Here is an 8295-nt window from a genome sequence, read left to right on the forward strand (position 1 = left end):
CTGCTATCTGACCAGTGATGTAATTTGTGACTGCCATATCTGTAGCCCACACAGTAGGTGAAGTCTGTAAATACCTAAGGACTATGAAATTGTCCAGACAGCTTCAGGATCTCTGGCTAATGGTGTAGTTTTCAGCCCCATTTCCAAACATACATTGTAGTTATAGTTTAAGGCAGAGGTCTTCAACCGGGGGTCCGCGACCCCCAGGGGGTCCGTGGAGGTACTGCAGGGGGTCCGCCAAATTATTTCATCTGAAGCATTTTTTCCCTCTTCCAAAAATGAAAAACGTCCAAAAGACTACATAAACATAAACAGAACGTAAAAATTGCTTTCTTTTCCTTAAAAATAATATCCTACATAGGCTACCCATGAGTCTTCACGCGATCATGTGATCACAATGTTAACATATGCACTTTTAGCTACATTTAGCTATGGTGCCAAAAGACGTTACCTGCCATAACCATACAATTTGAAATAATTGATCGTTTTGTAATTTCTCGGAACAAAATCTCCTCGTCAGACACCACTGATGGCGGTTCAGATGATCTACCTTCAGAGGATGCCAACACCCCTTCCATGAACAGCCAAAAACGCAAACGGGAGAAGACACGTAAATATTCAGATAATTATCTGAAGTTTGCCTTCACCTACAAAGAGAACAATGGTGAAGAATTAGCAGTGTGCGTGGTTTGCTCTTCCGTGCTATCAAACGAAACTATGAAACCATCAAAGCTGCAACGACACTCAAAAGCAACCCATGCTCACTTGAAAGAAAAAAACCATTTAATATTTCCCGTTTAAAATCTTTTGAGGGCCAGCAGACCTTGATAAGACAATCAGCCAAAGTGTGCGAGCTAGCTTTAAAAGCCTCTTATCAAGTTGCATTACGTGTCGCTCAGACCAAACAGCCATACGTAATTGCGGAACGTTTAATATTGCCAACAGCTAGTGATATGTGCAAAACAATGTTTGGGAAGGATGAGTACGTAAACTGAAAAGCATCCCAATGCCTATTGATGAATTGGCAGCTGATGTGAAGGCACTAGTCGCAAAACTCCCGAAGGCAGATTATTTTGCACTACAATTAGACGAATCCACCGATGTGTCAAACGACGCTCAGCTTTTAGCTTTTTTGTGATTTGTCGACCAAAATGAGATGCAGGAGGAATTTCTATTCTGTAAGCAGCTGCCTGGAGGTAAACAAAGTTCAGAGATTTTCAAAGTGATCGACAATTTGTTCCGTGATCAAGATATACCCTGGCCAAAATGTGTCGCGATGTGCACAGACGGTGCAAGAGCCATGTATGACGCACTGCATGCTTCATAGGGAGAATGTTGTTGCCAAAGACATGAATGATGAATTCTCAAACGTCAGATCTCTCACTAGGTATGAGATATTTCATCCATACTTAAGCTTCTCAAGCTACTCATTTATTTGTCCCTACCTAATTGAATACAGAGTGATGGCTAACTGTAAGGGAGAAAAAATGTCAATAATAAACAGAATAAATTGAAACGAGTTGTGTGTCACAGATGATTTGTAATTCTGTTCAAAAATGTGTAGGGGAGTGTGTGTGTGTAACTGACACTTAGTTCCAAATAAATTATATGAATATCAGGCCCAAATTTGGGGCGGCGGGGGTGGGGGTCCCTGCTCAGTGTCTCTCTCAGCCAAGGGGTCCTTGGGCTGAAAAAGGTTTAAGACCCCTGGTTTAAGGGATGTATAATATACAGTGTAGTTATAGGTAAAGGGATGTATAACATACAGTGTAGTTATAGTTTAAGGGATGTATAACATCTAGGCCTGGTGTTGAAACAGCTTGCCCTATCATCATGCAGCACACTTGGCTGAAACAGTGTGTGTTGCAATTTCACAGCAGGCACTAGATGGTGCTGTGACGTTAGTCTCAAACAGCAGGAAGGGAGGTGGGCCTCAGGCTCCTGCAGCAGCCTCTCAGAGCTGCCCTGGTGTTTTGACTGACTGTCTGTTGTCAGAGGCTGACTGATTAGTTTTGGGGGGCTCCGCACAGCAGCTGTGACCCGCTTCTCTCTCCACCAATCTCTGTGCGGAGCCCCAGACCTCGCAGGCCCCTTTCCTGCATTTCCGCACACCCATTCAAGACAGGAAGTCACATCCGTGGAGCTCTAACATGCTCTCTCTCTCTCTCTCCCTCTCTCTCTTTCGCCTTGTCTTTCTCGTTCTCTCTCCATCTCCCGCTCTTCCTATCTCTTCCTCCATCCCTTTCTGTTGCTCTCCCTGTGAGTGTTCGCAGCTCCCAGTGGACTCAGGGTCTGACTCAAACAGATGGCAGTGTTTGAATCATCTGTGACAGGGAGGAAGAGAGGGGCCCCTCCTTCCAGTGGCCTCAGGGGTGACACGGGCACAAATGCCCCATTGTGGTGGCGTCTGCCGGGGCTTTCCTTACCGCTATGAGAAGTCATAGGCGTGGGGGTAAAAAGACGCCAGGGGGTGGGGGTGTCACATGTTTCTTGGCGTAGACTGACTTTAAACTCAGACGCGCAGAAAAACACACAAACACTCACACACACACACACACACACACACACACACACACACACAATAGACTACTTCCCACTCTTGACCACACACACTCACACGTACACTCCACTTCAAACATTTAACACACATAGTATAATAACAGATTCAATCACACACCCTCCCCACCCTCCACCCCCCCACACACACACACCCCACACAAACACACATGCCAAAACACTGCACCCCACCCACAGTAGTCTAGTCCCCCTGTTGTAGCTCCTGCTGAATGTTTCCCCAGGCCTTTGTGTAACAGTCTGCTGAGCCCTCTGCAACAGATCCTCCCTGTCCCACTGACAGTGTACCCTACAGCGACAGACACAGACACACACACACACAGACACACATCCAGTCCACCAGGGCTCAGAGAAGAAAGGAATTTTTGACAACAACCTCCATGAAGTGGGTGTGGAGACAAGCCCTGTGAGTACATTATACTATATATTGTTAAAAAAACAAGGATGGTGGGCCTTGGAATGCTGCCAAATGTAACCAGACACATGATGAAATGGTTCCTATCATGCTTCTAGTTTTGTAAAGATTTTGACCAAAAAACTCAAAAAGATCCTGATTTACAATGTGCAGTCAATTTTAAGGTACAGCTTGGATGGTAAATTATATTTACTTACAGCACAGGCTTTTGTAAAGTGCTATTGGCTGATTAAGCTCTTTTTGTCTTAGCTTAACTATCCATGCAATCGTCAGGGTGATTTACATCTAGTGTAGTTGGGGGTAGATTTACAGTGTAGACCATTAGTCAGTGGGAGGTTTTGCTTGTGGTGCTCAATTGTGTGGATTTCCCACAAGTGCAAACCTTGAGGTGAATTAATTTAGAGGCGTAAATCTCTATAGTCTGCTCAATACTGGCGCTGCCAGAGGATCACTCAAATCCTCTTCTGCCAAACTAAATTGCCAGCGCTGCAGAGCTATAAAAGGCACGCTTACTTCAGACTGAGAACTGCGGAGACAGTATCAGTGACAGCGCTCATCATGTGAGAACAGCCTCTGAGCACTGCAGAGGAACCACTCCCTAAAATCTCTCTCTCCATCACAATCTCACCACACAGCTCACAGACTGAGGAGAATAGGACACGCGGATATTGAATGTTGTGATAAAAGACTCCGTTTAGCAGTCGCTGACAGCAGTTGTTTTTGTATTTATACATACAATTTACCTTTAGTAAAATTAACTTTCTTTTGTAAAACAAGTTCTAAGCTACACACAATAATATTGATATATTTTACTGGTGTACTGTAGCATCAAGCGAGTATTTTGGTTGGGTATGGTATGTTACAGTGTACCATTTAAATAACTTGACACTACAAGATAAGGTAAATGGTTACAGGTATTAGGTAATCAGGTAATTAGATACATGATTAGGTAAATGACTAATTTAAGTTTTAGAATCTCCAGTACTGCAGTAAAAGAGAATATAATTTAAATGACTGTAGATTGACATCAGTTAGTGTCACAGTACCAGCTGGACATCCTGATATACTCTGCATGAATTCACCCTCAATTACACTCGGCCTCAGTGGGACTCGTCACCGTGCCAACCTTTTTGTGAGGCTTAACAATAAGCCAATCAAACTCCTCCCTCAGCTTCGCCCAGTGTTTTGTATCTCCAATTTGTATTTCCAAGTAACTTCCTCTGTCCAGGCGTCTGTGTGTTGAAGCTCTGCATTAGTCTAATCAGCATTTCTCAGATGTGGCTGTGAGTGACACTCATTTGTACGTTTGTATCTGGTGAGATGGCTCAGTAGATCCGCTGGGATTGCCTCTTTGGAACGGGATTTCTCAGGTGTTTTTGAGAGTTTGATTAATGTGGTCCATCAAAGGGGTCTGGAGTTTGGCCAGCTGAAAAGCACGCATAAAAGCACATCCTTGAAGAGCGTCCTGAAGTGGGTCACAAACGCTTGAGCCTCCAGCCTGGAAGTATGCCATCGCACTACATTTCCCATCAGGTGCAGCTCAGAGTCAGCGCACTAAGAGAAGCGCAGCAGATGGGCAGGGCTTGTTTTTCCACCAGCCTCAGCTGCTACTGTTCTCATGAGTGGTGTGTGTACGTACGTATTTATAAGGGATTCATATGGAGTGAGTATCATGTTCACAACAGTAATGAAAACACTACTGTTGACTTTACTTCATCGGGTTAACACCCACATGACGTATATCTGGACTGTGCATTTCATACTTGTACTCTTGGGATCGTCTCCTCATTTACCTCATCAGGACTGTGTGAATGAACAACAGACCAGTCACAGAGAGTGACCTAGCCTTGGGTTAGAGATGCAGAATTCACATTTTTTGCTCTGTCATAGGTTATGTGTAGGACTTACAGCATGCATTGAACTGTTTCATTGAAAGCAGAATGAGTGGATACATCAGTGGCAGTGCAAACACTCAAAATCATTTGGGGATCAAGCAATGGAGTTGATTCAAACAGCAATAATGTCATGAATATTCATAAAACTAATCACCCTTGACCTTAATCCTTTATTTGAAAACATTTCTAATATTCTCAGCTATTCTTTGCCCCATTTATTAGTTAAGATTATGCTGAAATATCTATATGATGACTAGGTCTACATCACAAGTCAACACTCGTCCTGGTATGTAAACAATACCTCCCAAATCTCTTCGATCCTGGTAAGCATCCATGTCCATTCTATTATCTCTCATACTGCCTCCTGAGTGAGTCTCGTCCACACACACAAACACACACGCACACGCACACGCACACGCACACGCACACACACACACACACACACGCACACACACACACACACACACACGCACACACACACACACACGCACGCTTGATTACAGTGGAGTGTTTCCCCCCTCCTGAGGCTGTGAGGAATGACACCATATATAACAGGGACAGGACGGCGTTGGGCGAGGTGGAGAGATTTCATTGGTTTTGGTCCGTCACATGCAGGCAGAGCTATTTGGGGATTGTGTATGTTTGATGGCCGACCATATCACTCAGTGCATATAAAACGTGAATGCTGAATAGATTGATTGGCTAAATTGCAAACACTCATTTCATTATACAGATTAGCCAAGCATTCTGAACAGACGAATGGATGGAACTGCTTAGTATTACCGTTTGAAATTGACAATTTTGAAATAAAAAGCTATTCACAAGATGTTGACACTAGCACATGTTCTGCGTAATAAAATCAATATTTTGGGTATACTGGCAATATAAGTGCTTGATTTATGGGTTACTGAACAATATGAGGAGGGTCCAATCTCATCCATTAAGTGCTATAAAGGGGACTCTCATGGAAGCGCTCTCATATTAGATCAATTTGGTGTTTTAATTGTGTTCAGTGCTCAGGTCCAGGCATCCTGTGATTGAACTGTTGGGCTTATTACACACGTCTTATTAAAGCATAGCTCATCTTTAATGAGACAAATGAATGCATGGCAGAATTGATAGTAAATCCAGCATGCATTCTGGGAATAATGAATGAATATCATTCAGAACAATGCTTCCCCAGGCACTGAACTATAAATATGAATAGGTTTCCAAGAATTGTATTTCAAGAGATGGCGAGAGATAGTGCCTGGTCTGTCTTTTCACTGACATCACAGAAGCTAAAGCCAAGCTAGCTTTGAAATAGAGCAAAAATCTTCATACAGTGTTAGCTATTCTTCAGATCAGAGTCAGATTCCGTGTGAAAATCTGAGGTAGACAAACAGTGCTGTTTGCTCAGCTTTGTAAGCCGCTGTCAATACGTAGACCTTGACACTGTTAGGGCTAGCCAGTCCAAGGGGAGACTGTGTGTACCTTTGCTTTCAGTCAGGAAATACTTGACAGGTGATTAATTAAATAGAGGCAGCGTGAAAGATAGTTAATGGAATGCCTACCAATGATCATCCATAATGACTCTAACTTGCAGTGTCAAGTGCAGTCAAATGTTTTTTTTTTTGTCAGTAAATGTTTAAGCAGCACATTCCCCAGTGTGGGTGTCACCTAATTACAACCTCTCAGCTATGGCTGTGCAACTGATTCATAATAATGGCCAGTTTCACTGGTTTTGTTGTTGATTTTAGCTTTGTTGCTTTGTTGCAATAGTCATTTACTTCAAATCCATTTGATTTCAGCTGACATTTCAGACTATGGAGAGCTATGGAAAGAGGCTCTCCCTTAAACGACAACGAAGCTTTTCCGTCACCCTGCAGCTGGTTGTTTCGGCTAGCCTTTTGTGAGCCACCATTAGCATCACAGCTCTCTTCACCTTTTAAAACCCGTCCCATTAGATCAGCGAGTGGGTGGGTGGCACAGAGGGCCGTGCCCAGCTGGCGGAGGGCTCCATCTCTGTCTGTTCCCCCTCATTACTGCGGGACTTTAATTAGCGCCTCCTCTCCCCCTGTCCCGGCTATGAAAGGAGACGGGCTCCGCTCTCCGCTCTCCGCTCTCCACTGCAGCTGTGCCTCTATAAAGCTCTCCTGCAGGCTCCATTAAAACAACCTCCACCACGTTCAGCCACTGGTGACAGCTAGTTATCATGCCCGGCCCTTTACCAGATGTTGCCAAGCTGCGAGCATCCCCAGCATTTAAAAGGGACAAAATTGAATGTGCTTTTTGGCAGTTAGAGCAGATGTATTGCTCAATTGATTTTAGCTTTATTTAACTGCTGGCCACTTCACGTTGATGTTGACTGGGGGGTAAAATTACTCATTCTTTCAAATGGCAGACTGCTCTGCTAACATGATCGTTTGGTAACCTAAGGCACCATGAATCCGGTAACGTGTGGCTGAGCAAATGAGACATTATGTTCTTCCTTTTGGATAAGGACAGCGTGAGTTATAGCCCATTAGTATCTCCATTCTGACATGAGATATGCTGTTGTTAGCTGAACTGTTGCAGAGCATATATAAACATGCTCCACACACTTCACAGCTGTGCAGATTTATAATTCCCAAGTCTGTGGTGGTCTTTTCCACAGCCACACATTTTTCTTGAATGGTTCCCAAATGGTTTTAGCTGTGAACTCTTGCACACTACTTGAACATTGCACTACACACACACACACACACACACACACACACACACACACACACACACACTACTTGAACATTGCACGACAGTGAATTATCAGTTTGCAGGAAAGAACCATTTGTTGGACTAGACTAGACAGCATTTTGAGAGTTACAGTTACAATTATACTAACAATTACTACGGTTACAATTCTAAACTGCAATGAATAAGGAGAGGTAATAGGCAGACAATGAGATGGTTGTACTATTGGAAGCATATGTACAGTCCAAACAACTTAGTTCTTAAGTTATCTGAGATGCTCACTCCACAGCGCTCATCTGTGTTTATGAAAGTACAAATGCACATCTGTATGCTGTACCTACATAAACATGTCTACACTCACGAGAAACGCTCACATGGATTTGTGCAAATGTGGACAAAATCGTTCGCATGGCATCTATTGCTTTGCTGCACTCCCATCATTTTCCCACAACCTCACTGTCCTTGGTATTGACATGCGTACGCTCTCTCTCTTTCTCTCTTTCACACACCTTTCACACACACACACACACACACACACACACACACACACACACACACACACACACACACACACACACACACAGGCAGGCAGACAAGCCTGCAGACAGAGTGACGGTTAGCATCCACACACAGATTTCATACCCCTGACACTAATTCTGAGAATTTTTATCTAGATGTCTCATTCTAGATGCTAATGGTCCA

The sequence above is a fragment of the Clupea harengus genome, chromosome 4 (assembly GCF_900700415.2).
Source record: "Clupea harengus chromosome 4, Ch_v2.0.2, whole genome shotgun sequence".
Classification (NCBI taxonomy): domain Eukaryota; kingdom Metazoa; phylum Chordata; class Actinopteri; order Clupeiformes; family Clupeidae; genus Clupea; species Clupea harengus.